This window comes from Sciurus vulgaris (assembly GCF_902686455.1).
Source record: "Sciurus vulgaris genome assembly, chromosome: X".
NCBI lineage: Eukaryota > Metazoa > Chordata > Mammalia > Rodentia > Sciuridae > Sciurus > Sciurus vulgaris.
In genome coordinates this window covers 26,191,368-26,217,115 of record NC_136471.1, presented here as the reverse complement: position 1 = coordinate 26,217,115, position 25,748 = coordinate 26,191,368, and the positions used below count along the sequence as shown (strand labels likewise).

At 34.6% G+C, this 25,748-nt stretch overlaps 1 pseudogene across 1 annotated transcript; it reads left to right on the top strand.

The window, feature by feature from the left end:
- Positions 1 to 24,803: 24,803 nt before the first annotated feature.
- LOC306651286 (Golgi apparatus membrane protein TVP23 homolog B-like) lies at positions 24,804 to 25,502 on the top strand (annotated as a pseudogene). The gene has a single exon. The product of its transcript is annotated as a Golgi apparatus membrane protein TVP23 homolog B-like (transcript).
- The last annotated feature ends 246 nt before the right edge of the window (positions 25,503 to 25,748 follow it).

Genomic DNA, 25,748 nt, shown 5'->3' with positions numbered 1-25,748 from the left:
AATCAATGATTGAAACAAAAGAAGGTATTCAAAAATATGACAAAACAAAAAGTTGGTTCTTTGAAAAAGTAAACAAAATAGACAAACCCTTAGCCACACTAACAAAGAGAAGGAGAGAGAGACCTCAAATTAATACAATTCGTGATGAAAAAGGAAATATCACGACAGACACCACCAAGATACATAACATAATGAGAATCTACTTTGAAAATCTGTATTCCAACAAAATAGAAACTACCAAAGACATTGACAAATTTCTGGAGACATGTGCTCCTCCTAAACTGAACCAGGAGGACATACACAATTTCATCAGATCAAGATCAAGCAAAGATGAGTGGATAAAGAAACTGTGGTATATATATACAATGGAATATTACTCAGCCTTAAATAATGATAAAATTATGGCATTTGCAGGCAAATGGATGAAATTGGAGAATATCATGCTAAGTGAGATAAGCCAATCTCAAAAAGCCAAAGGATGAATGATATCACCAATAAGTGGAGGATGACACATAATGGGGGGGAGGGAAGGGTTAGTGTTAGGGTTAGAGTTAGGGTTAGGGAGGGGGACAAGTACGGAGGAAGTAACTACTGTATAGAGGGTAAAGAGGGGTGGGAGGGGTGGGGGGAAGGGAAAAAATAACAGAATGAATCAAAGAACATTACTCTATGTAAATTTATGATTACACAAATGGTATGCCTTTACGCCATGTACAAACAGAGAAACAACATGTATCCCATTTGTTTACAATAAAAAAAAAAAAAAAAAAGATCAAGCAAAGAAATAGAAGAAGCCATTAAAAACCTACCAACCAAGAAAATCCCAGGACCACATGGATTCTCAGCCGAGTTCTACAAGACCTTCAAAGAAGAACTCATTCCAATACTTCTCAAAGTATTCCAGGAAGACAAAAGGAGGGTACCCTACCTAACACATTCTATGAAGCTAATATCACCCTCATACCCAAACCAGGAAAAGACATATCAAGGGAAGAAAATTTTAGACCAAGATCCTTGATGAATATAGATGTAAAGTTCCTTAACAAGATACTGGCAAACCGTATCCAAACACATATTAAGAAAATCGTGCACCACAATCAAGTGGGGTTCATCCCAGGAATGCAAGGATGGTTTAACATCGGTAAATCAATAAACATAATCCATCATGTCAATAGACTTAAGGATAAGAATCATATGGTTATTTCAATTGACTCAGAAAAATCATTCAACAAAATACAACATGGCTTCATGTTCAAAACACTAGAAAAAATAGGGATAGTAGGAACATGCCTGAACATTGTAAAGGGTATTTATGCTAAGCCCATGGCCAACATGATTCTTAATGGAGAAAAACTGAAACCATTCCCTTTAGAAACAGGAACAAGACAGGGATGTTCTCTTTCACCACTTCTATTCAACATTGTCCTCGAAATTCTAGCCAGAGCAATTAGACAGACTAAAGAAATTAAAGGGATACGAATAGGAAAAGAGGAACTTAAGATGTCACTATTTGCTGATGACATGATTCTATATTTAGAGGATCCAAAAACCTCCTCTAGAAAACTTCTAGACCTCATCAATGAATTCAGCAAAATAGCAGGCTATGAAATCAACACACATAAATCTACAGCATTTTTATATGCAAGCGACGAAATAGCTGAAAGGGAAATGAGGAAAACAACTCCATTTGCAATAGCCTCAAAAAAAATAAAATAGTTGGGCATCAATCTAACAAAAGAGGTAAAATATCTCTATGATGAAAACTACAAAACATTGAAGAAAGAAATTAAGAAGACCTTAGAAGATGGAAAGATCTGCCATGTTCTTGGATAGGCAGAATTAATATTGTCAAAATGGCTATACTACCATAAGTGCTACACAGATTCAATGCAATTCCAATTAAAATCCCAATGATGTACCTCACAGAAATAGAGCTAGCAATCATGAAATTCATCTGGAAGAATAAGAAACCCAGAATAGCTAAAGCAATCCTTAGCAGGAAGAATGAAACAGGGGGTATCGCAATACCAGATCTTCAACTATACTATAAAGCAATAGTAACAAAAACAGCATGGTATTGGCACCAAAATAGACAGGTAGATCAATGGTACAGAATAGAGGAAAGGGACACAAACCCAAATAAATACAATTTTCTCATACTAGACAAAGGGGCCAAAAATATGCAATGGAGAAAGATAGTCTCTTCAACAAATGGTGCTGGGAAACTGGAAATCCATGTGCAGGAGAACGAAACTAAACCCCTATCTCTCGCCCTGCACAAAACTCAACTCACAATGGATCAAGGACCTTGAAATCAGACCAGAGACCCTGCATCTTATAGAAGAAAATGTAGGTCCAAATCTTCAACTTGTTAGCTTAGGATCAGTCTTCCTTAACAGGACTCCAATAGCACAAAAAATAAAAGCAAGAATCAATAACTGGGATAGATTCAAACTAAAACGCTTTCTCTCAGCAAAGGAAACTATCAGCAATGCCAATAGAGAGCCTAGAGAGTGGGAGAATATCTTTGCCACTCATACTTCAGATAGAGCACTAATTTCCAGAATATATAAGGAACTCAAAAAACTCTATGCGAAGAATACAAATAACCCAGTCAACAAATGGGCTAAGTGTATGAACAGAGGCTTCACAATAGAAGATATACAAGCAATCAACAAACATGAGAAATTGTTCACCATCTTTAGTAATAAGAGAAATGCAAATCAAAACTACACTAAGATTCCATCTCACCCCAATTAGAATGATGATTATCAAGAATACAAGCAACAATAGGTTTTGGAGAAGATGTGGTGAAAGGTACCCTCATACATTGCTGGTGGGACTGCAAATTAGTACAGCCACTCTGGAAAGCAGTGTGGAGATTCCTTAGAAAACATGTAATGGAACCACCATTTCACCCAGCTATCCCACTCCTTGGCCTATACCCAAAGGACTTAAAATCAGCATACTACAGAGACACGGCCACATCAATGTTCATAGCTGCTCAATTCACAATAGCCAGACTGTGGAACCAACCTAGATGTCCTTTAATTGATGAATGGATAAAGAAACTGTGGTATATATATATAGAATGGAATATTACTGAGCTATAAAGAATAAGAACATTATGGCATTTGCAGGCAAATGGATGAAATTGGACAATATCATGCTAAGTGAGATAAGCCAATCTCAAAAATCCAAAAGACGAATGATCTCACTGATAAGTGGATGGTGACACATAATGGGGAGTGGGGGGGCAAGAATGGACGAAGGAGGGACTGTATAGAGGGAAAAGAGGGGTGGGAGGGGTTGGGGGGAGGAAAAAAAACAGAATGAATCAAACATCATTACTCTATGTAAATGTATGATTATGCAAATGTTATGCTGTTACTCCATGTACAAACAGAAACAACATGTATCCCATTTGTTTACAATAAAAATAAATTTAAAAAAAGTAGAAATACAAATAGACCACAAATATATAAAAAAATGTTCAACATCTCTCACAATTAAGGAAATGTAAATTAACAGTACATTATTATTTTACCTCACTCCAGTCAGAATGGCAATTATCAAGAAAACAAATAACAATAAGTTTTAGTGAGGATGTGGGGAAAAATATACTCTCATACATTGTTGGTGGGATGTCAAGTAGTACAACCACACTGGAAAGCAGTATGGATATTTCTCACAAAACTAAAAATGGAACCATCATGTAACCTTGCTATCCCACTGCTTCATATATATCCAAAAGTGTTTAAATCAGCATACCACAGGGACACAGCCTTTTCTATGCTTACAGCAGCACAATTCACAATCACTAAGAGAACAAGAGAAAGAGAGAGTTCATGATTTAGTCAATTTCATTCCACAGTTCCTCCCTTTACCTGACTAAATCATTTTATATATATATATATATATATATATGAGATGATATATATATATATATATATATATATATATATATATCTGACCCTCCTCCTCCTCTCTCAATTGCCTTCCTCTACTCCATTGATCTTCTTTCTATTTTCATGGGATCCCCCCCTTTCTTCACTGATCATTCTCTAACTTCTATATGACAAAACAACATTCAACCACTGTCTTTCTGAGTTTGGATTATTTCACATAATATGATGTTCTACAGTTCCATTCATTTACCAGTAAATGACACAATCTCATTCTCTATGACTGAGAAAATTACCATTGTGTATATATGCCACATTTTCTTTATGCATTCATATTCATCTGTTTACAGGCACCTTGGTTGGTTCTATAACTTGGCTATTATGAATTACACTGCTATAAACCCCCATATGCTAATATGACTGCAGTATGCTGATTTTAATTTTTTTGATAAATAACAAGAAGAGAAATAACTGGGCCATAAGAGTATGCTGATTTCAGTTTTGTTTTGTTTTTAATCAATACCAAGGAGTGGGATAGTTATTCCATTCCCAGACTATTTCATGAAGACTATAGAATGCTGAAGAAAGGAATAGAGGAATTTAGAAGATAGACCACCCATGTTGTTAGATATGCAGGATGAATACTGCCAAATAGTTATATTACTAAAAGTGATCTGCAGATTCAATGAGATATCATCAAAATACCAATGATATCCTTCACAGAACTGGAGCAAAGCAGTCCTCAAACTTATGGGAGAATAAAAGACCCAGAATAGATGAATCAATACTGTACAATAAAAGTAATGCCAGAGGCGTCACAATTCCTGATCTCAAATTACAATATAGAGGTATAGTAACAAAAGCAGCATAGTATTGACATCAAAACAGACATGAAGACCAATGGAATATAACATAGAAGCTAATCCACTTAGATTCAGTCATCTGATTTTGACAAATGTGCCATATGTTGGAGGAAAGATAGCATTTTTAACGAATATTTCTGGGAAAATTGGTTATCCATATGTAGACTAATGAAACTGGATCCCTTTCACCCTGCACAAAAATCAATTTTAAATGGATCAAAGACCTAGAGTAGAAACACTGCAACTTATAGAAGAAACAATAGGTTCAACACTCTTACATATTGGTGCAGGCATCATCTTCCATAACAACACCCAAAAGCTCAATAAATAGGGTCAAAGATCTGTAAGTGGGGTGGCGTCAAATTAGAAAACTTCTGCACAGCAAAGGAAGCAAGAACGTCAAGACAGAGCCTAGGGGAGAAAGTCTTTTCCAGGTACTCTGCAGACAGGAGATTAATATCCAGGATATATAATAGTTTTTAGTGCCAAAAATATGCCTGCCAATAAATGGGCAAATGAACTAAGCAGACATTAATCGGAAAAATGCAAATCAAAACTACACTGAGATTTCATCTCACTAGAGTTAACATGGCAATCATCAAGAATACAATTAATAATACATGCTGGCAAGGATGTGGGGAAAAGGTACATTTACACATTATTGATGGTACTGAAAATTATTATGTATCAATTTTTAAGAAACAGATTTTTCAGAAATGGCTAAACCTTTTCATCATTCCATAAATAATATTAGAGGGATCTTGTTTCTCTATAACCGTGCCAACCCATGGTGTTATCTGTCTTTTCTATTAAGCCATCCTAATGGCTATTTAGTGTAATCTTACTATGATTCTACTTTGAATTTTTATAATGTCTGTTGATGTCCAACATCTTCAAATATACTTATTAGTGATTATTTTCATCTTATTAATAAAATATCTATTCAAGTTATTTGCCCATTTTTTAATTGTGTGGTTTATTATTAAAGGTTGAAAAAACTTCACATATTTTGAATATAATTGCATATATTATTTATCATTTTAGATATACAATTTGCAATGCTTTGCCAGTCTGGAGCTAGTCTTTTTATTTTCTTAATGGTCTCTTTTGAAGCACAAAACATTTTTAATATTGGTAAAGAATAATTATGATGTTTTAAAAAAACATGAATTAAAAAAATATGAATTAAAAAGTCAGTAGTACTACAAAGTACTAGAAAAGAAAGACTATCTCTCCCCTTATTTAATTGACTTGACATTATTTTCTAAAATTTATTGATCATAAATATAAAATTGTGTTTCTGGACTTTCAATTCTGGTGTATGCTGATAATTTCATCAGTATATAATTTCATTAAGTATTGTAGTTATGAAGGAGATTTTGAAATTTGGAAGTGTGCATCTTCAAACTTTGTTTATCTTCCTCCAGCTTCCATTGAATCTTCTGATTTTTTGCATTTCCATTTGAATTTTAATACCAAATTGTAAATTTCTACAAAGAATTCTAATGTGATTTTGATTTTTTTTCACTTATAGGTTAACTTCAGCAGAATTGTCCTTCTAACAATGTTGAATACTCTAATCCATGAACTTGATATGTTCATGTAAAATTTATTCCTAAGTATTTATAAGTAGAAATGATTGCATAATTTGTTTTGAAGACTGCTTCTAGTCTACAGAAGTGCAATTGCATTGTGTACTGATGTTGTTTCATATGCCATTTTTGAACTTGTCTATTAATCAGTGTGTAGTGCTTTGGGGTGAGTTCCATGAGATTCTCCATATATAGAATCATGGAATCTATGAATTAAGACTGTTTTATTATATTTTTGAATCCAAGTGTCTTTCCTCTATTCCCTTGTCTTATTTTACATAAGGGATCTTCAGTATAATGTAAACAGATTTGGCAGAAGCAGATAAGCTTTTCTTTGTCCTAATTGTAGGGGAAAATATTTAATCTTTTGTCATTAAGTATAATGCTAGTTGTGGGATTTCAATGGACGCTCTGTATCAGGTTGAGAAAATACTATTCTATTTCTACATGTCTGTTTTTATTATAGTGGACATTGTTAAATTGTTTTTCTGCATATATTGTGATGGTAATATGTTGTTTTCCTTTATTCCTCAAATACAATGCATTAAATTGATTGATATTCAGATACTAAATCAACTTTAGTTGGGATAAATTCTACTTGGTCATATTAACCAAACTTTTTAAATCACTACTAATTTTTGTTGTTTAAAAGAATTTTTTTATCTCTAGAATAAGTTATGCAATATTTCCTTTCCCTCTATTTTCTAAAAGAATTTGTAGAAAAATGGTAATATTTCCTCTTTATTTGATAGAATTTACCAGTGAAGTCCTCTTGGTCTGTCCTTTTGGGGAATATTTTTAATAATTAATATGATAATTCTTTACTTATTATAATAATAATTATAAGAATTATAATAATAATTCTTTACTTATTAAGGTATTTTCAAATATTTTATTTTTGAGTCAGTTTTGATAATCACTGTCTTTCCAGAAATTTACCAATTTTAACAAATTATTATAATTCATGGGCAGAAAATATTTTATAATTATTTTCTATGCTCTGGAGTTCACATTTTGATATACTTCATATGTAACAAATTTCAGAGACTCTATTTTTGGGTACGTTTCTGACCTTTAATAGTGGATAATTTCTGTTGATTTATTTTCTCAAGTTCACTGAATCTTCCCTCATCTTTATTCTAATGTTGACTTCTAATAAATTTTACACTTCAATTTTTGCACTTTTTAATTCTGTGATTTCCATTTTATTCTTTTCACATTTTTTTTTTTATCTTTTGAAGAATATGTAATATTTGAACCATTGTGGTGGTCACATTTTCCTTTACTTACTAAAATATTTTTTGAAGTGTTTTAATCTATTAATTTCTGCCTTGAAGTCCTCCATCCTAGTACCCTCAAAGACAGTTATCCAGTTAGACTGTTTTCTTTACTTAGTACGGATCACAATTTTCTATTATTTTGTATGTCTCAATTATATTGTCAAAAATTAGACATTTTCGATAAATATAGCAAATCTGGGTCCTGATTTTTTTCCCTAAAGACTTTGATTTCTCTTTTTTAATTCTTTTGTAACTTGTCTGAATTAATTCTGTGAAATCTCTTCCTTGCCATTTGTGACCGCTATTTTGAACCAAATTTTCAAAATGAATTAATTCACTTATTTATTATTTATAATTTGTTTTTATTTTAAAGACCTGACCTAGGGGTATTCCCTGTGTCTGAACAACTTAACAGCCAGGCAGTCATTCTAAAGACGTTTTACACAATGATAGACATTAAGGTTTGCCTTCAGTCAATGAATGTGTACAGAGGTAATACAGTTGAACTTCAGACCATTTCCAAGGTTGACTTCTGTTTTGTTTTCCACCGGGCCCTTTTAGGTCAACTACATGCAGCCTCAATTTTGGAAGGGGTTTTATGATGACCCTCTTTGGTCTTCACTTCCCTTGCACATAGATTCAACCAGGAATATGTTTGCCCTACGTATTACACTAAACTCATATAGTACAGCCATTATCCCTCCCCTTCTCACTTCCCTCTGAAAGAAACAGTTCGACTCCATCTCAGAAAAGAACATGATGGTCTTTGTGGCCTGCTAGTCCTGGTAGAACCACTGTCTCAGCTGAACCCAAGGATACACCAGAAAATCAGATTCCTACTGTTATTACCCAAATTTCTTCAGGTTGTCACACGTTTCTTAGATTAATATAAGCCATTAGTAAACTTCATAAAGCACTGAAATGTTTGTTTCTATCAAAAATTTTCCAGCTCCATATTTACTTTTTGAGAAAAGGATTTGCCAGTCTCTCAATAGACCACAAACTGAAGTCATAACTTTAAGTGCTTTTTAGAAAAATTGCCATTACTAGAGTGGGAGGAAAAAATCCTTGGGCTATTTTGTGATTAAATCAGTTTTATTCTTCTTTAGGAACTCTTGTTTTATTTTCAGACTTCCTGCAGACCCTAATCTTATTTTGTCAGAATTTAAAGATCTTCAAGTTTTTCTCAGTATATCCAGTGTTTTAAAAATAATTAATATATGTTATCCTCTCAAAATTGAATTACTTCTGTATATGGAAAATAACAGTAAAAGGTTTTTATTTTTTTAATGTAGCACTTTCAAGCCTTTGTTTATCTTTCACTGATTATATCTTCTCTCTCCTCCAATAGAGCTTTTTGTTAATCATCTTAATTTTTTTCTAATTTTACTATTAGTGTATGTATCATTAAACTATATATTATTTAATAGAGCCTTATGTGGTTTTCTGTTGTTTGTTTTTCACTTTGAAAATCTTCCAGGTAAATTTCTTGCATATACACAGGTGGAGAACCTTGTCCCTAGAGGCAGGTATGCCTTTGAGAACTCTACCGACCATCACCACTTTAAATTTTCAATGGAGAAAATTATAGTGCCATGCAGAGCATGGATTGTTTCCAGACATATATTAGGTTGGGCCTGAGCTTAGGAATTTTTAGGAAATACGTTTTTTTTTTCCTTTCCTTGCCTCTCTATAGAGTACAGGTTGCTAGTTAAGCATCCCCATCATATCACTCCTCAGGTTAATGTTTTTCTTGTTCAGTTCTTGACAATGTTGACTTTGAGAGAATTATATAGCCTTATGGTGATATCCTCCAATTTGAAACATCCTAAATTATATGCATCCCAGTGTTTTTCTGTTTTCCTGCTGAAAGAGGTCATTAAAGCTCAGACCCTGATTTCTGGGGGACAGAGAGGACTTCCTTATCTCTTAGAATTAAAGTTGTCTCATAATTCCTGGACTTAAAACATGTATCTTATATTCTTACCTAGCTCTTTCCAACATCTTATTCAATTTCTAATACTTTATTGAAGTACAATTGGTATTAAAAGTACTACACATATTTAAAGCATACATTTAGATGACTTCGGACATATGCATACATCCATGGTACCATCATCACTATCAAGATAATAGACATATTCAAACACTTCCAAAGTTCCTTGTGTCCCTTTGTTGTCCATGTATGTGTGTGTGTGTCAAAATATTGTATTGTTAACTATTGACACTATGTTGCACAGTTGATTGTTTGAATTTATTCTCCTAGTATAAATGATAATTCATATCCGTTGAAGAGCAATCCCCCTTTTGAAAGACACTTTGATATTTTTTAGCACCTTTTGGCATTATGTATTTGATGACTTTATCTACACCTAGTTCAAAAAATTACTATATGAAAAAGAAACTCCAACAATATATAAGTATAAATATCATGATATGCTTTCCAGAGGAAATTCTACATCTAACAATAACATTTGTTGACTATTAACATATTCCATCAATGGATACTTTCAATAAAAATAGTTCATAAAATCAGTAGTCTTGCAGGTAGTGTGATAGTCTCAACAAAGTCAGTGCCATCTTGAGTGGGCTTTTCAGCAATGATTTGAATCATGAGGTCTCTAACAACATCAGTGGATTAATCCATTTGCTGTATTAATCCTTTGATAGATGAATGAAGTACTGGGAAGTGGGACCCAGTTGGAGAATGTATGTCACTAGGGGCATTCTCTGGAAAGGTTTATCTTCTCTTTTTGTTCTACCCCCACAATTCCATTTCAACTGTTTCCAATAATATTACAGATTTATTTGCTAATTTTCATGAACACTTTTTGCATTCTTACATCTCTTGATTTGTTACATTTGATAGTATTGAAAACTCTCTGTACACCTTTCTTTTCCCTTGACTTCTACTTTTTCTGTTCTCTTTCAAATACCTTGGACTACTGTATTTCACTTTTTACTATTTATTGAATTCTTCACTTATCTCTTTACATATTGATATTTGAGGTTTCTCCTAATGTGCTTATCAGTTTTACAAAACTCAATATGATCTCACGTGCTTACACGTTTTTAACTCCCTCTTATATTATGATGATACCCAAGTCTTTATCTCTGCACCTAACTTCTCCGATGATTTCCAGATACTTGTAGTCAATGCCCTACTTACTATATCCAATTGATATTCAAATGCACTTCAAACTGAATATATCTGAAATGGGACTGATTATTTTCTTGTTAAGAATACCCTTTCGGGGTTGGTGCTATAGCTCAGTGGCAGAGCACTTGCCTAGCATGTGTGAGGCACTGGGTTCAATCCTTAGCACCACATAATAAATGAACAAGTAAAGTAAAGGCATTATGTCTATCTACAAGGAAAAAAATAATTTTTAAAAACAGAATACCCTTTCTTAGATATTGCACAATTCATTCACTGACTTACCAATTATGCTTATCTTTCCAGAAAAAGAGTCTGAGTCTCACAATTAGTACCAATCTACTATTTACTCCTCAAAACATCCAATCACAACTATTTGTTGATTTTTATCTTTAATCTCTCCTCACTTCCCATTTTCACTACGAAGCCATTAGCTCATAATTTAATCATTTTTTAGACACTGTAAAAGCCTCCTAGTCAGTCTTTCCATCTAATCTCATTTTGTAATTTATCCTTTACTACAGAGAATCCCTTGTGCATTGAAAATCTAACAAAATTATTTCCTCCTTTGTAAATATGATTTTCAAAAATTTTAGTGGATTTACATTTTGACAATCCCAAACATCACTTTGAAAAAGTAATGAAGGCATAAGAAGTGATGCAAAATACCTATAGCTCTGGAATGGAATTGAAACTTCTGCCAGACAACAGGAGTAGTTTCTATTAAAAATTGCAAGTAAGGATCTGAAGGCAAGAATGATGGAAACTTGACCAACTGGAGAAGGGAAACCAACCTATATTTCTCAAGAGCTTCTTTCTAGGGAGGTTAGGGATATTGTACTAAATAGCAACTATATTCCATTATTATTTGTCCTGAACTCTAATTTTTTATATGTGTATATACATATATACACACATATATACATATATACATATATACACATCTATATATACATATATATATTTTATATATATTTTATGTATATATGTGTATACATATACACAAATATATATATATATATTTCAGAAAAGAAAATTAGACGTGGTACTTAGTTTTGCTTTGTACTTTGTTATGTTAAACACAAGAACAAGCTAAGTATAGAAGTACTATGGTATGAGTGAATCCTGAGTATTATGTAATTAAATTGTTTCCAATAACTTAATAACTACAAAGTGATTCAGTGTATTCAAATGTGCCTAAGAATTTTTTGAAGGTTTAAGATTTCCTAATTATTCACCCAATTTCCTTTCACTACCACCCCTACCCCTTTGAAGTCTCTATTTATGGGTTCACTACTTCAGAGTACAAGTGAAAAATTTGTATGTGTCAGGTATTGTAGATCCTGGAAATGTAGTCAGTCAAAAAGGCAAAATGGGGCAGACAGGAAACAAATAAATTAATAGAAAACAGAAAGTCAGACGATAAGTGCTTCGAAAATATTAAAATAAGATAGAGTGATAGTGTATTATTCAGGGTTCTCTAGAGAAACAGAATCAATAGGAAGTATGATTATAAAAAGGGGATTTATTAGATTGGCTTACATGATCAGAAGCTGGATAGTCCACTGTGGCCATGTGCAGGCTGGACAGCGGGAGGAATCAGCAGTTGTGCAGTACAAGAGGCGGACAACTCAGAACAAGAGAGATCAACCATGCTACCTCAATCTTGAGACTAAAGATTTTTAGAAACTCCATGGAGAATCACTGGAAGAATCAGCTTTGGAATAGTGATATCCTCAGGCAATCACAGCAGCAATTAAGAACCTTTTCAAGCCCACATGGTGGGGCACACTGTAATCCCAGTGGCTTGGAAGGCTGAGACAGGAGGATTTTGAGTTTAAAGCCAGCCTCAGCAACAGCAAGGCACGAAGCAACTCAGTGAGACCCTGTCTCTAAATAAAATACAAAATAGGACTGGGGATGTGGCTCAGTGTTCAAGTACTGCCTCCCTCAGAAAAGACATTGATCAAGAAGAATCAAGCTAGCATCTGTTTCTGCTTCCTTGTTTTTCCAACTTTTATTCCATTCAAGTCTCCAATTTATTGGATGCTGCTGCCTACCTTTAGGGAGGGGCTCCACTTAAGTTCACTATCCCACATTCCAGTTATTCCCAGACACACACTCATTGACACACCCAGAAGCCTCTTAATCTTCAGCATCTCTTAATCCAATCAAATTGACAATTCAAATTAACCATTACAGATAGTGCATACCTCTCCCTAGTTGGAAGGAAAAGCTCTCATAGTAAGTGATATTTAAGTGGAGGCATATATGAAACCAGGGAACCAACATGCAATTATCTGGGAATGAGTTTTCTGGAAGAAAGGATTAACAAATTTACTATTGATTACTATGATTTCAACATACTTATTTGAAAAGTTCCACAAATGGTCACATTGGGGTGTTTCTGCTGTAATTCAACATCTGGAAGCATCCTGCCCAACAACCTTTGAAGGGAATTTAGTACACATTGTTTGACTGTTGTGGATCACAACTTAAGAACAGACCAATCACCACTGAGAAGTCCAAATTTGAGAGTCTTTATTAAGCTGGCCGGCTGACTGTCTCACACAATGCCCCAAAAATGGCTATTGGGAGAAGAGCCCCAACCACAGGTTTGCAGGGGTTCTTATACCAAAAATCACATCAATCATAAGTGTCTGTTGCTATGATTCAAAATTACAAACTAACATGAGATCATCAACAAAGGGGGAAGTGGGTCAAATTGACCTTTACCTAAGTACAAATTAAACAACAGTGACTAACATCCACACAATCACTGTTGACATCACATGGTGCATTGTTTAGGAGAAATAGGAATCAAAAGAGAATGATGTTTCATCACATAAGAATTGTCATTTTATATTGCTAAACATGTCATGTTAAGTAATTGATGATGGGTACAGAGGCAGGGCGTTCCCATGGGAAAAGCTCATTTCTTACATAACATGGAGTCTCAGAGCAAAATGGAGTCTGTTTAGTCATTGCTCATATAGCCTGGCCTGTAACATTTCCATGGAACCAAATCTGTCTGCCCATCACATGAGCAACCCACAATTAATTGTAACCAGGATATGAATTATTTCACCTCTCATTTTAAGAAGACCAGGTAATAAATTTAGTTGATTCTTCTTTACTAAATCTGCTTCTGGTTTGTATTTCTGGTTTCTTGCTTATGGTTTACAAAATTCTTTGAGTGAGGCACTGAAGATATATAAGAAAAGCTAAAATTGGGTCAGTTAGAGGCGAAATGGAGATGTCTAAAAGGAAGAAATAAATTTGGGATAGAACAAATAAGTAATCAGGAAAAGGCTAAAGAAAGTTTAAGGCACTATCCTTGAAGATAGAAGAAAAGTATATTTGAAAATAATTAGCATATAGTAAAATCAATAAATAGTATTTTATTTAAGACATTAATGATTAAGTGTTGATAGGCTCAAGTATGTTTAAAAAGGATCACTATTCCCAGCACCCCAAAAAAAAGATCACTGTTCAATATAAATATAAAAAAATCTGTATTCTTTCTAGATGATAAAGAATATATAGTAAACATTTTCTATTAAAAAATAAAATAGATGTCATAGAAAGCATAAAATCAGATGATAAAATAAGAATGGAACAAGCTTATCAGTTCCAAAAATAAATTTAAAGGTAATTGTCCTATTAAAAGAAAAATGTTTCTCAAGTTGAATTTGGAGACAAATTCATCTATATGTTGTTTATAAGATATATCCCTAAAATAACTGTTACATCAGAGTATAAATTCAATATCAGGCTCAGATATATCAGATATGATCATAAGAAAGGAGATTTGAACTATTATGAAACTATTGAATTCAAGGTAAAGATGAATCAGGACAATGCATATTTTTTCAACTTTTGGAGAAAAGATACAATCCACAATAAAGCTATGATAGTCATAACAACCATAAATTTTCATCCTCTAAATAACATACCATCAAAATATAAAAATAAAATGCTCTTTGAAATACAACTCAGCTGAGACTGCTTCAAAGGAATCATGAAATAAGAGAGCAGCATTCTACTCTTGAGCCATATCCTAATGCTTCAGGGAAAGAAGTAGTAAAAAGGATGCTTTCTTCCATTCTGTTTCACAAGTTACACAAAATCTAAAAAATTCTAAAGTGAAGGAAAAACAAAGTTTCAAGGAACAAATAACATAGGACATATTCATCATTTCTCAGCCCATGAGAATATATGTTTTGAAGTATCAAAAAGAACATCTATTTAGAAAAATCCTGAGGGGGATTGCCCAGCTAAGAGAAATAAGTTGGGAAAGAGTCACCTAGGAGACAGAATATATAAACCTGAGAAATTTCATAACAGAAGTTAGAACCAACAGTCAATGTGGTACAGGACTGAAAATGCCCTGACAGACTACTGGAGTTGGGAAAATATAAAGAAGAGATTTTATGAAGAAAGCAAGGCAGTAAACTTTTAAAATATTTTTAATATTAAATTTAATGTCTTCATATTTTTAAATATTCCTAATTTTTAAAAATGCTAATGTATCCATCAGGATTATATTTCACTATTAGTAACAAAACCTAGAAAATAATGATTTAAAAAAACATTTTTTCTGGCATAGTAGGTACTGTGTTAGGTAATACAAAGTTGATACCATGGTCCCAAACTAGGAACCCACACTCCTTTTTACCTTCTCTAGATTTTGTTGCATATAGCTTTCATCCTCATCATCATTACAAGGTCACAAGATGGCTATTCTACCCCCAGCCTCTTGCCTAAGAAAAGGAGAAAGCAACAAGAAAGAGGAGTGGCACTTAATCAGGAATGGAAAACATATCCTGAAATCCCTGCGGATATTCCCTTATGTCTCACTGCCCAGAAATGTGTTTTAGGGTTATTCCTAGGTACAAAGGAAACTGGCACACATTTTATTGTAGCTAGGTATATCATTTCTATGAAAAAATTCGGTTCTATAAAATTAGGAAGAGACAGCAATGGATATTGTGCAGGCAATTAGCAGTATCTGCAACAGATAATGATACATAATGATACATAATGATAGTAATTATTAGTTCTTTGTGATTTGTTGGGTTTTACTATATCTTTACTTGGTGAAATTGAAGTTGCAAGCACATGTTATTCTAACACTACTTTTTATTTTACTAGTTCTTGAAACACAGAATTATTGAAATCATCAAATCAATTAACTATCTTAAATTCATTAATTCTGTAAATTACAGTGAGATTTGAACCCATCTTTCTAACCCCAAAGATAACATTTTCTCCAAGAAATCAACTGTCTCTCATCTCTCATAGATCACTGAAAGCTAACTCAATGATTCCTCTAACTTGAAAATTTTAATGGCCCTCAAGCATGTTGCCTATTCACCTGCCAATACATGTCACAATTTTGTTTGTTTTCTCCCTGCAAATGCTCAGATGAAATAACACAGCATATCACAAGTTATACATGCAGGAAAACAAATTAGCAAAAGGGCTCAATAAGATAAACATTCTCTCCTCTAGTACTTCAAATAAAATGACATCTGATAACAAGTTACTGTTTTGACCTTTATTATATGTGTAAATATAGATCTGTACAATGTGTTTGAATAACCAAAAGATTTCACATTGATGGCTATAGCATGGATAGGCCTTGAATTCTTCTTCCTGTTAGACACAAAGATAGGTTTTAATTATTAAGTTCCCATTAAAAATAGATTTACTCCTTCACTTTCAGAACTATCTAATGAATGGAATTTAACTCAGGGTATCATTTCACTTTCTCTCCTGGTTAACAACCTGCTATGATAGCTGCTGGTACATGCTCAATCTCTGTATAAGTCAACTTTTCCCGTTTGTAAAACAAGGAGTTTGTTTTTTTTGTTTGTTTGTTTTGTTTTTAGTACCAGGGATTGAACATATGGGCACTTAACCACTGAGTCACATATCCAGTCCTATATTATATTTTATTTAGAGACAGGGCTTCTCTAATTTGCTCAGGCTGGCCTTGAACTTGTGATCCTCTTACCTCAGCCTCTCGAGCCACTGGCACGACAGGAGTATACCACCATGCCTGACCAGGGAGAATTATAGTTAGCAAACAAAGGAAAAAAATAGTGAAGCATACCATGGAAATTTCAGTTTCTAAATTTAAAAAAGAAACAAGAGCATGGATGACATATATTTTAAGGTAATAACCTTGAATTAGACACTTCTCATTTTAATTTTAATTTTTTTTTCTAATTTGTTTTATTCTACAGTTATTATTGGGGAGTAATCTTCCATGAGCTCTCAGTTTATTGTTAAATACCTATTTTCCTGAAGGGAAAAAACAAAATCCAGCCAAAGAACTAAGCTTCCTAAGGTGTTCTCTGGAATTCAAGGTTGTGATTCCTCACTTTTACTCTGCCACCAACACCCCAGTCTATATTGCCATGGTTCTATAGCTCAGTGACCAAGATTGAGCTTAGTTTAATGTACTTAGTTCAATTTACTTTCTCCTCAAAATTTTCTTCTTTTACTTGAATCAGTTTAATTTACTTGGATTATTGGTAAAATTCCTGAAAGAATTCTCAGAATGTTGAAGAATCCTAAGGGTACAGTGTAAAGGGCACTGCATATTAAGTTCTTTTTTTCCCCAATCATTTCTGTTGGTTGTTAAACAAAAAAAAAAAAAAAAAAAAGTGGAGTAGAATTAGAATAGGAGGGAGTGGGGAAGGAAGGGAAAGGAGAAGAAATATGAACTGAATCTAACAGAATCATGTTATATGCATATATAAATGTATGTAAATGTACCAAAGGGAATTTCATCTTTATGTGTATGTAGAAAGTACCAACCAAAATAAATGAAGGAATTAAAGGAAGATCAATGCAGGAAAGGGGAGAATAGGGGGAGGGAGGCGGGAAGGGAGGGGGGATTGGTATTGAAATAAAATTCCTTGTAGGTATAATTTTCTCAAAAGGAACCAAATACTATGTATAATTATGATGTTCTAATAAAAATAAAAATTTAAAAAAAATGGACTTCTTTAGAATGTTGACTTTTAAAATAAACCCATCATGGAAAGGGAAAAATAAGTTATAAGAAGTTCCTTGTAGTTATCTATACAACCAAAGACTTATGATAAATCCACAAAGAAATTCACCAGAAGAGGTTTATGTTACAGCTTTTAAATCGTTTATGCTAACATAACCTAGAGGGTATGTTGTTTCAAACCCACTGTGACTCTTCATTTTTGATTCTGAAGAATTCCATTCTGGGCATACTTCCTTAATATAATAAAGCCACAGTTCAAATTCCTCTGAAGACACACTTCATCTTCTATAGTTACTAGTAGTATCAACCACAGATGAATCATTTTCCCCTGCTGTCTATCATAGACCATCAATCGAAGATCAGGAAGCAGCTACTGGCCTATCATCAGTTGTTTGAGTCTCTAATTAACCACAACATCTTACTAAAAAAAAAAAAACTGAGTCAGCATGGTGGCTCATGCCTGTAATCCCAGTGGCTCAGAAGGCTGAGGCAGGAGGATCACAAGTTCAAAGCCTCAGTAACTTAGTAAGTCCCTAAGCAAATCAGTGAGACCCTGTCTCAAAATAAAATACAAAAAAGGGATAGGGATGTAGCTCAGTGTTTGAGGTTTCCTGGGTTCAATCCCTGGTGCAAAAACAAAACTATAACAGCAACAACAAAACACCCAAAAGTGAATGCTGAAAAAGTAGATTTTAAATGTTCTTATTACAAAAAAAAAAAAAGTGAGGTAGTGTATATGTTAATTAGCTCAATATAATCATTTCACAATTTATATATATATATATTAAAACATCATATTGTATCCCATAACTATAGATAATTGTTATTTGACAAAAATAAACAGACTGAAAGTCTTTGCCAGGATATGAAGAATTAAATGTTTATAGTTCCTCCTCCCCAGAAGAAAGCAATGGACTGGGGAATGTACATGGTATTATAAAATTCCTGTTTTCTGTTAAAAAAAAAAAAAAGTATCTATTCACAAGTAGTACAAATCAGTGTCCTGATTCATCTCTCTTTGCAGTATTCCTTTTACTAGGGAAGCTAATTCAGGTGTCTTTATTGTTATGACTGCGTCCACTTTGTCTTAATGCATCATTTTAATAACTATTAAGTGGGTAAGGTTTTGGGGGACACTTCTGGCTTAATTTTAGAATATGGTTTGGTTCAGATTTAACCAGATAATGTGCCAAAGCTCACAACATAAGAAGTATCCCAAATTTAACCACAGTGATAAGGACTCCTCTTTTGTTATACAATGTGTCTCTGTTTAGCCTCTAAAATTGGAAGGGTGGCTATTTTCATAGGGAGACGCTTTTTGGAAGTAGCTATATGTATCCCTCACCAGTTCACATGATGTTTTTTCTGATACCAACCAGTGAGTACCACAGAGAATGGGGGAGGTGTAGGTGCAGGCAGCAGGCTACTTTGCTTTTTATAAATATATACAAACTAGGTAAAGAGGAAAGTTATATTCAAACCATAGGAAGAAAAGGAGGTGAAAATAGGGGTGTTTACGTCTAGTCTAGCTACCTCTTCTTTTTATATCACACAAAAATGCTTGAAATCTTACTGCCTGGGTATTTAAGGTAGTACACACAGCCACTCTCTCCTTCCTTTTTATCCTTTCTTCATTCTTCCTGTAGGCCATATCTTGATTAAGTTCTTCCTTGAAAATAATCTTTTCTCCTGCCTCTTTTCCCACAGGATATGCTACTATTTCCTTATTAATAAATTCCAAAATACGCTATGTACTTTATAAATTGCACACCTTCACATATCTGTCATGAGTCAAATATGTTGTTGCCGAAACAAAGGTTTTGCTGCTACTTCTAAAAGGAAGAAATAAATCCTGGGATAAATAAACTAAAAACCACTGAATGCATATATTAAATGAATAAATTTTATAATATATAAATTATAACTTGATAAAGCACTTTTAAAATATTTTAAAATAAAAAGAACTCATCCTAAACTATTATGTGATCGAACTATGAGAAAATAGTTTAAGATTAATAACATTTTTTGGTAGGCATTTCTACTGTTTACCAATAGCTGTTTTTTGTTGATTTGTTTATTTTAATTATTTATTTATTTTGGTACTGGGGATTGAACTCAGGGGCACTTGACCACTGATCACATCCCCAGCCTTTTTTGTATTTTATTTTGATACAGAGTCTCATTGAGTTGCTTAGGTCCTCACTAATTTGCTGAGGCTGGCTTTGAACTTGTGATCTTCCTGCCTCAGTCTCCCGAGCTGCTGGGATTACAGGAGTGTGCCACGGCGCCCAGCTAATAGCTGTTTTTCTCTATGTTATTGTACATATATAAAGAAAAAATTATTCATGATACTTGTTAAAATGATAAAGATGACTGCATTTGGAGGGGCTAGTACCATGAGGTTTTACAGTAGAGAAGAGAGTGGACTCAATTTCAAATATAACAGTAAGAAGTTGGGTATTTATGGTCAAGGAAGAGAGAGGTGGTGGGTTTCCTTGATGGAAAATAACTTAGATAAAATAATCCTTTGATAAACTGACTTGACAGGATTCTTGCTGAAGGTTAAACTGATTGATCAAATATCACCATGTAGGGACTGGGAAAGGATGAAGATCCTGATTAGATTTTAAGAGTGATCAGATATTGAAAGTCGGGGATTCTCATCTGTTATAAACTGGATTGTGTTCTCCCAAAATTCATGTGTTGCCCTAACCTTCCATATAACTGCATTTGAAAATAGAACTTTGAGGTGATAATTAAGGTTTAATGATGCATAGGATAAGGCCCTAACAAACAGGACTGGCATCCTTGTGAGAGACCGACACTAGGAAAGATCATACATGTAAGGACACAGTGAGAAGACGGCCATCTACAAGCCTCACCAGTAACAAACCTTACTGGCACCTCCATATTGTACTTCTAGCCTCCAAATTGCAAGGAAATAAATTTCTCTTGTTTAAGCCAAATAAATAAATAAATAAATAAATAAATAAATAAACAAGTAAAGGATTCTGAGCAAACCAATTTAACAGAATTCCTGCTAAAATTGGGGATGGAAACAGAGAAATTTAAAGTCCAGAAGTCCTGGCCTAGTTGAAAGTAGAATTCAGAAGAATCTGGCTAAAACTTGGTCAAGGAAAGAGTCCTTTTCAGTAGTATGAATATTCCATTTTTCTACTCCCTTAAGCACTAAGCAAAGAAACTAGCTCCATGGTGCCAGGACTTCTGACCCACTGAAACTATGAGATAATAAGCAGAGACTGTCACCATATTTGTCAAAACATAACAGGCAGCAATAGACAGCTAACATGTCATTTACATTCCAGTGTTGCTCCTCTTTTTTTTTTTTTTTTTATATACCCTATTCTATCGTGGGTGATAAAACATTTTAGGTAGGTACTGTAAGGAACCTCCTCCTACAAAGTGTATGAAAGAAGACCCTTTCTTATTAACAAAACCTACATTCATAAGTAAACATATACTGCTGCATTTTAAAGAATAATGCTCACTTTTTTGTATTCTAATTATTTACTTTGCATTTTTTAGCATGATGACAATGAGACAACCATAAAAATAATCTATATGGAATATTCTAAGTAGAATGCTTTTCATTACCAAAGCAAAAGACCATTCTTGAAATACAAGAACATTTTTAATATTTTCATATCTGTACATTGAAATGAAATGGCATTGCTATTTTCTCTTTTAACTCATTTTTATTGTAAACAAATGGGATACATATCTTTTCTCTGTACATGAAGTAGAGGCATACCATTTGTGTAATCATACATTTACCTAGGGTAATAGTTTTTGATTCATTATGTTATTTTTTCTTCCCCCCACCCTCCCACCCCTCTTATCCTTCTATACAGTCCCTCCTTCCTCCATTCTTGCCCCCCTTCAACCCCCCATTATGTATCATCATCCACTTATCAGCAATACCATTCATCCTTTGGATTTTTGAGACTGGCTTATCTCAGTTAGCATGATATTCTCCAATTTCATCCATTTGCCTGCAAATGCCATAATTTTATTATTTTTCATGGTTGAGTAATATTCCATTCTATATATTTACTCAGTATCTTTATCCATTCATCAATTGAAAGGCTTCTATGTTGGTTCCACAATCTGGCAATTATCAATTGAGCAGCTAAGAATATTGTTGTCTATGTCTTTTGATTGATGAGTTCAGGCCATTAACATCAGGGTTATTATTGAGATATGATTTGTATTCCCGATCATTTGGCTAATTTTTTTTGGATACCACTTGGTTTTTCCTTTATTTGGCTATTTCTTTAGGCTAGTTTCTCCCTTTCCTGATTTACATGGTTGTTTTTCATCTCTTCCTCATGGAATATATTGCTGAGAGTGTTCTGTAATGCCGGCTTTCTTTTTGTAAATTCTTTTAGCTTTTGTTTATCATGGAAGGATTTTATTTCATCGTCAAATCTGAAAATAAGTTTTGCTGGGTGTAAGATTCTTGGTTGGCATTCATTTTCTTTCAGGGTTTGAAAAATGTTGTTCCAGGCCCTTCTAGTTTTTACAGTCTGGAATGAAAAAATCTGCTGATATTCTTATTGGTTTCCCCCTGAATGTAATTTGGTTCTTTTCTCTCACAGCTGTTAAAATTCTGTCTTTATTTTGTATGTTAGGTATTTTCATTATAATGTTCCTTGGTGTGGGTCTGTTGTAATTTTGTATATTTGGAGTCCTATAAGCCTCTTGTATTTGGTTTTCCATTTCATTCTTCAGATTTAGGAAATTTTCTGATATTATTTCATTGAATAGATTGTTCATTCCTTGGTTTGTTTCTCTAAGCCTTCCTCAATCCCAATAATTCTTAAATTTGGCCTTTTCATGATATCCCATAATTCTTGTAGATTCTGTTCATGATTTCTTACCACCTTCTCTGTTTGGTCAACTTTGTTTTCAAGATTAAATACTTTTTCTTCAATGTCTTAGGTTCTATCTTCCAGGTGTTCTATCCTATTAGTTATGGTTTCTATGGAGTTTTTAATTTGGTTTATTGTTTCCTTCATTTCAAGGATTTTTGTTTCTTTTATTTTTCAGTATCTCTGACTCTTTACTGAAGTAATCTTTTGCTTCCTGTATTTGCTCTTTTAACTGATGATTGGTGTGATCATTGAATGCCTGCATTTGCTCTTTCATCTCATCATTCAATGCCTGCATTTGCTCTTTCATCTCCTTGTTTGCTTCCCTGATTGTTTTAATTATGTACATTCTGAACGTCCTGTCTGACATTTCTTCTGCCATGCTGTAATTGTATTTTATTGCTATACTCTGTAGGTTTGTTTGGGACATTTTCTTCCCTTGTTTTCTCATATTGCTCAAGTATCTACCCCTCTAGTAGTGAAACTCAGGGATATTGCAGATTTCCTCTGTTGACTAATATTGTTTCTGTAGATTTCCAATAACTCACCTCTTATCCTGCAGTAGCCTGAAGTCTTGGAGGAATTTGACAATTCAGTGCTCCACTAGGAAGCTGCCCCTCCAGGGGTGGTGGCCTTCAGGTGGGGTATATTCCCTGTCAGTGGGCAGAGGTGCCTCCACTTGTTTACTGATGGTCAGTCAAAGGGGGACTAGACAGCAGACTGGGACATGTTTGATCTGAGCCTGTGTCTCTGGTTCTACTGCCCTGGGAAAAGGTGGGAAAGCTTCACCCTGTGGGGAAGACTCATCCAGTGGGGAAGTTTCGCTGGACAGCTCTCCTCTGAGAAATTCTCTTCGGTCTAGAACTACCACCTGGACTGGACAGCCCTCCTCTGCTATGTTCCCAGGGATCCTGACCTACTGCCTGGGTTGGGGAACCTGTCCCTGGGAGGGACTCCCTCTCTTAGCAGACCTCCTCTGCTATGTTCCCTGGGGACTAGAACTACTGCCTGGGCCTTGGACTGTCACTCTGCATTGAAACCTCTCACTATGCAGCCCTCCTCCTCAATGCTCCCAGTTGACTGGGTTCTCAGCTCCAGCAGGGGAGTCTCACTGGGCCACTCTACTCCATGAAGTTCCCTGCATTTCGGGACTACTGCCCCCCAGGGAGCCTGACCAGTGGGAGAGACTCACCCGGTGGCTCTGAGTTGGTCCCGAGTCTCTCAATACCTCCTCTTCTTGGCTCCTGGGTCTTGTCAAAGGTCCTCTAGCCTCCTGTAGGTGTCTCAGGAAGGGAGCTGCCCTTCTAATGATGATGGGCACACCCTCAGGAATAATTCAAAATGCCTTCACCAGCCTATAAAGAAGCCCTTCTCTAGCTCTGTGATGCAGGCGCGCTGGCTGGTCTGCCGGCTTGCTCCATGATGGCAAAAGACCTTGACGTGGTGGTCCAGCAAGGTTGCTCAGTGATGGTGTTTGTCTTCGGCCTGGTGGTTGGGTGAGTTGGCTCTCCACTGCCTAGCTCTGCAAGGCAGGCGGGTTGGGTGCTCACCTGCTACCTCTGCGATGCAGGTGGCCTGACTCACCTGCCAACTTGCTCAGCAACTGCGACCAACCAGTTGCTGTTTTCTCTTTAAGCCAGCAGGACTAGTAGTATTATATTGTGACTCTTAGAGTTGATCTTAATTTTAAGCAAAAGAAATTCTGTAATAAAATTCTTCCCTAATAGTTAAACACAGAATTATACATTCAATTACTCAGAGCCTTGAGCATTTGAATGGCAATATTATTAAGAGGACAAAGGTACTGAATTTATAATTTCTTAAATGAAACTACTACAACACTATTATGGCACAGGTGAAATACTACAAGAATTTAAATAAGTGCCAAGACAAATAATTCTAAAAGACTGAGAAACTATCACAGCACTATGTCTGATGTAAAATCTGCATTTTAAAGTGTTTCTCCAGTACATGACTAAGCTTACACATTGGCAAATGGTCAACTATTCATGGTAAAATTAATAGTTTCTGAGGTGAGGGTCTGTAGGTGCAGAAAGATGGTGGCCGCTACTGGGGGTCCCTCCTGCAAGGACAGCAATGATGACAATGAAGATGTGTCATTGTTTGATGCAGAAGAAGAGACAACTAATAGACCAAGAAAATCCAAAATCTGACATCCAGTGGCATCATTTTTCCATTTGTTTTTCCTAGTCAGTGCCATTATAGTTTATCTTCTCTGTGAACTCCTCAGCAACAGGTTTATGGCCTGTATGGTGACAATTATCTTCTTGTTGTCATGTGACTTTTGGGCAGTAATGAATGTAAAAGGTAGACTGATGGTTGGCCTTTGATGGTTGAATCATTTTGGTGAGGATGAAAAAAGTCATTGAGTGTTTGATTCCAGGAAGGCATCTATCTCCTCAGGAGAATAAAACTGTTTCAGAGGCTGAATCAAGAATCTTTTGGTTAGGGCTGATTGCCTGTCCAGTGCTGTGGGTGTTATTTGCCTTTAGTGCTCTCTTCTCCTTCAGAGAAAAGTGGTTGTCTGTGGTTATCATGGGTGTGGTGCTACAGGATGCCAACCTATATGGTTACATCAGGTGCAAAGTGGGCATTCAGAAGAATTTAACCAGCATGACTACCTCATATCTTGGAAAGCAGTTTTTAAAACAAAACACCAGAGATGATCAGACTTCTTGAATAAAGAGGAAGCTTATGTATTCTGTGATATTGGGGAATGGTCAAAGAGATTCTTGATTATGAGCTGTTTAGAGCTCAGTCCAGTTGCAAAGAGGAGAGTCTTTTTTTTTGTTGTTTGTTTTCACTTAAAAAGTTACTATGAAAACTGTTATTTTAAACTAAATTTTTTATTTTCTTTTCCTAGTAATTGAGACTGGGAAGTATGTTATCACTAGAAACATTGTCAGAATTTATTTTATGGTGTACATACATATGCATATAATAATGTATCTGTATATCCCAAATTTATGTTTGTTTACAAAATGTTACAGAGATGTTTGCTATTTGATTCA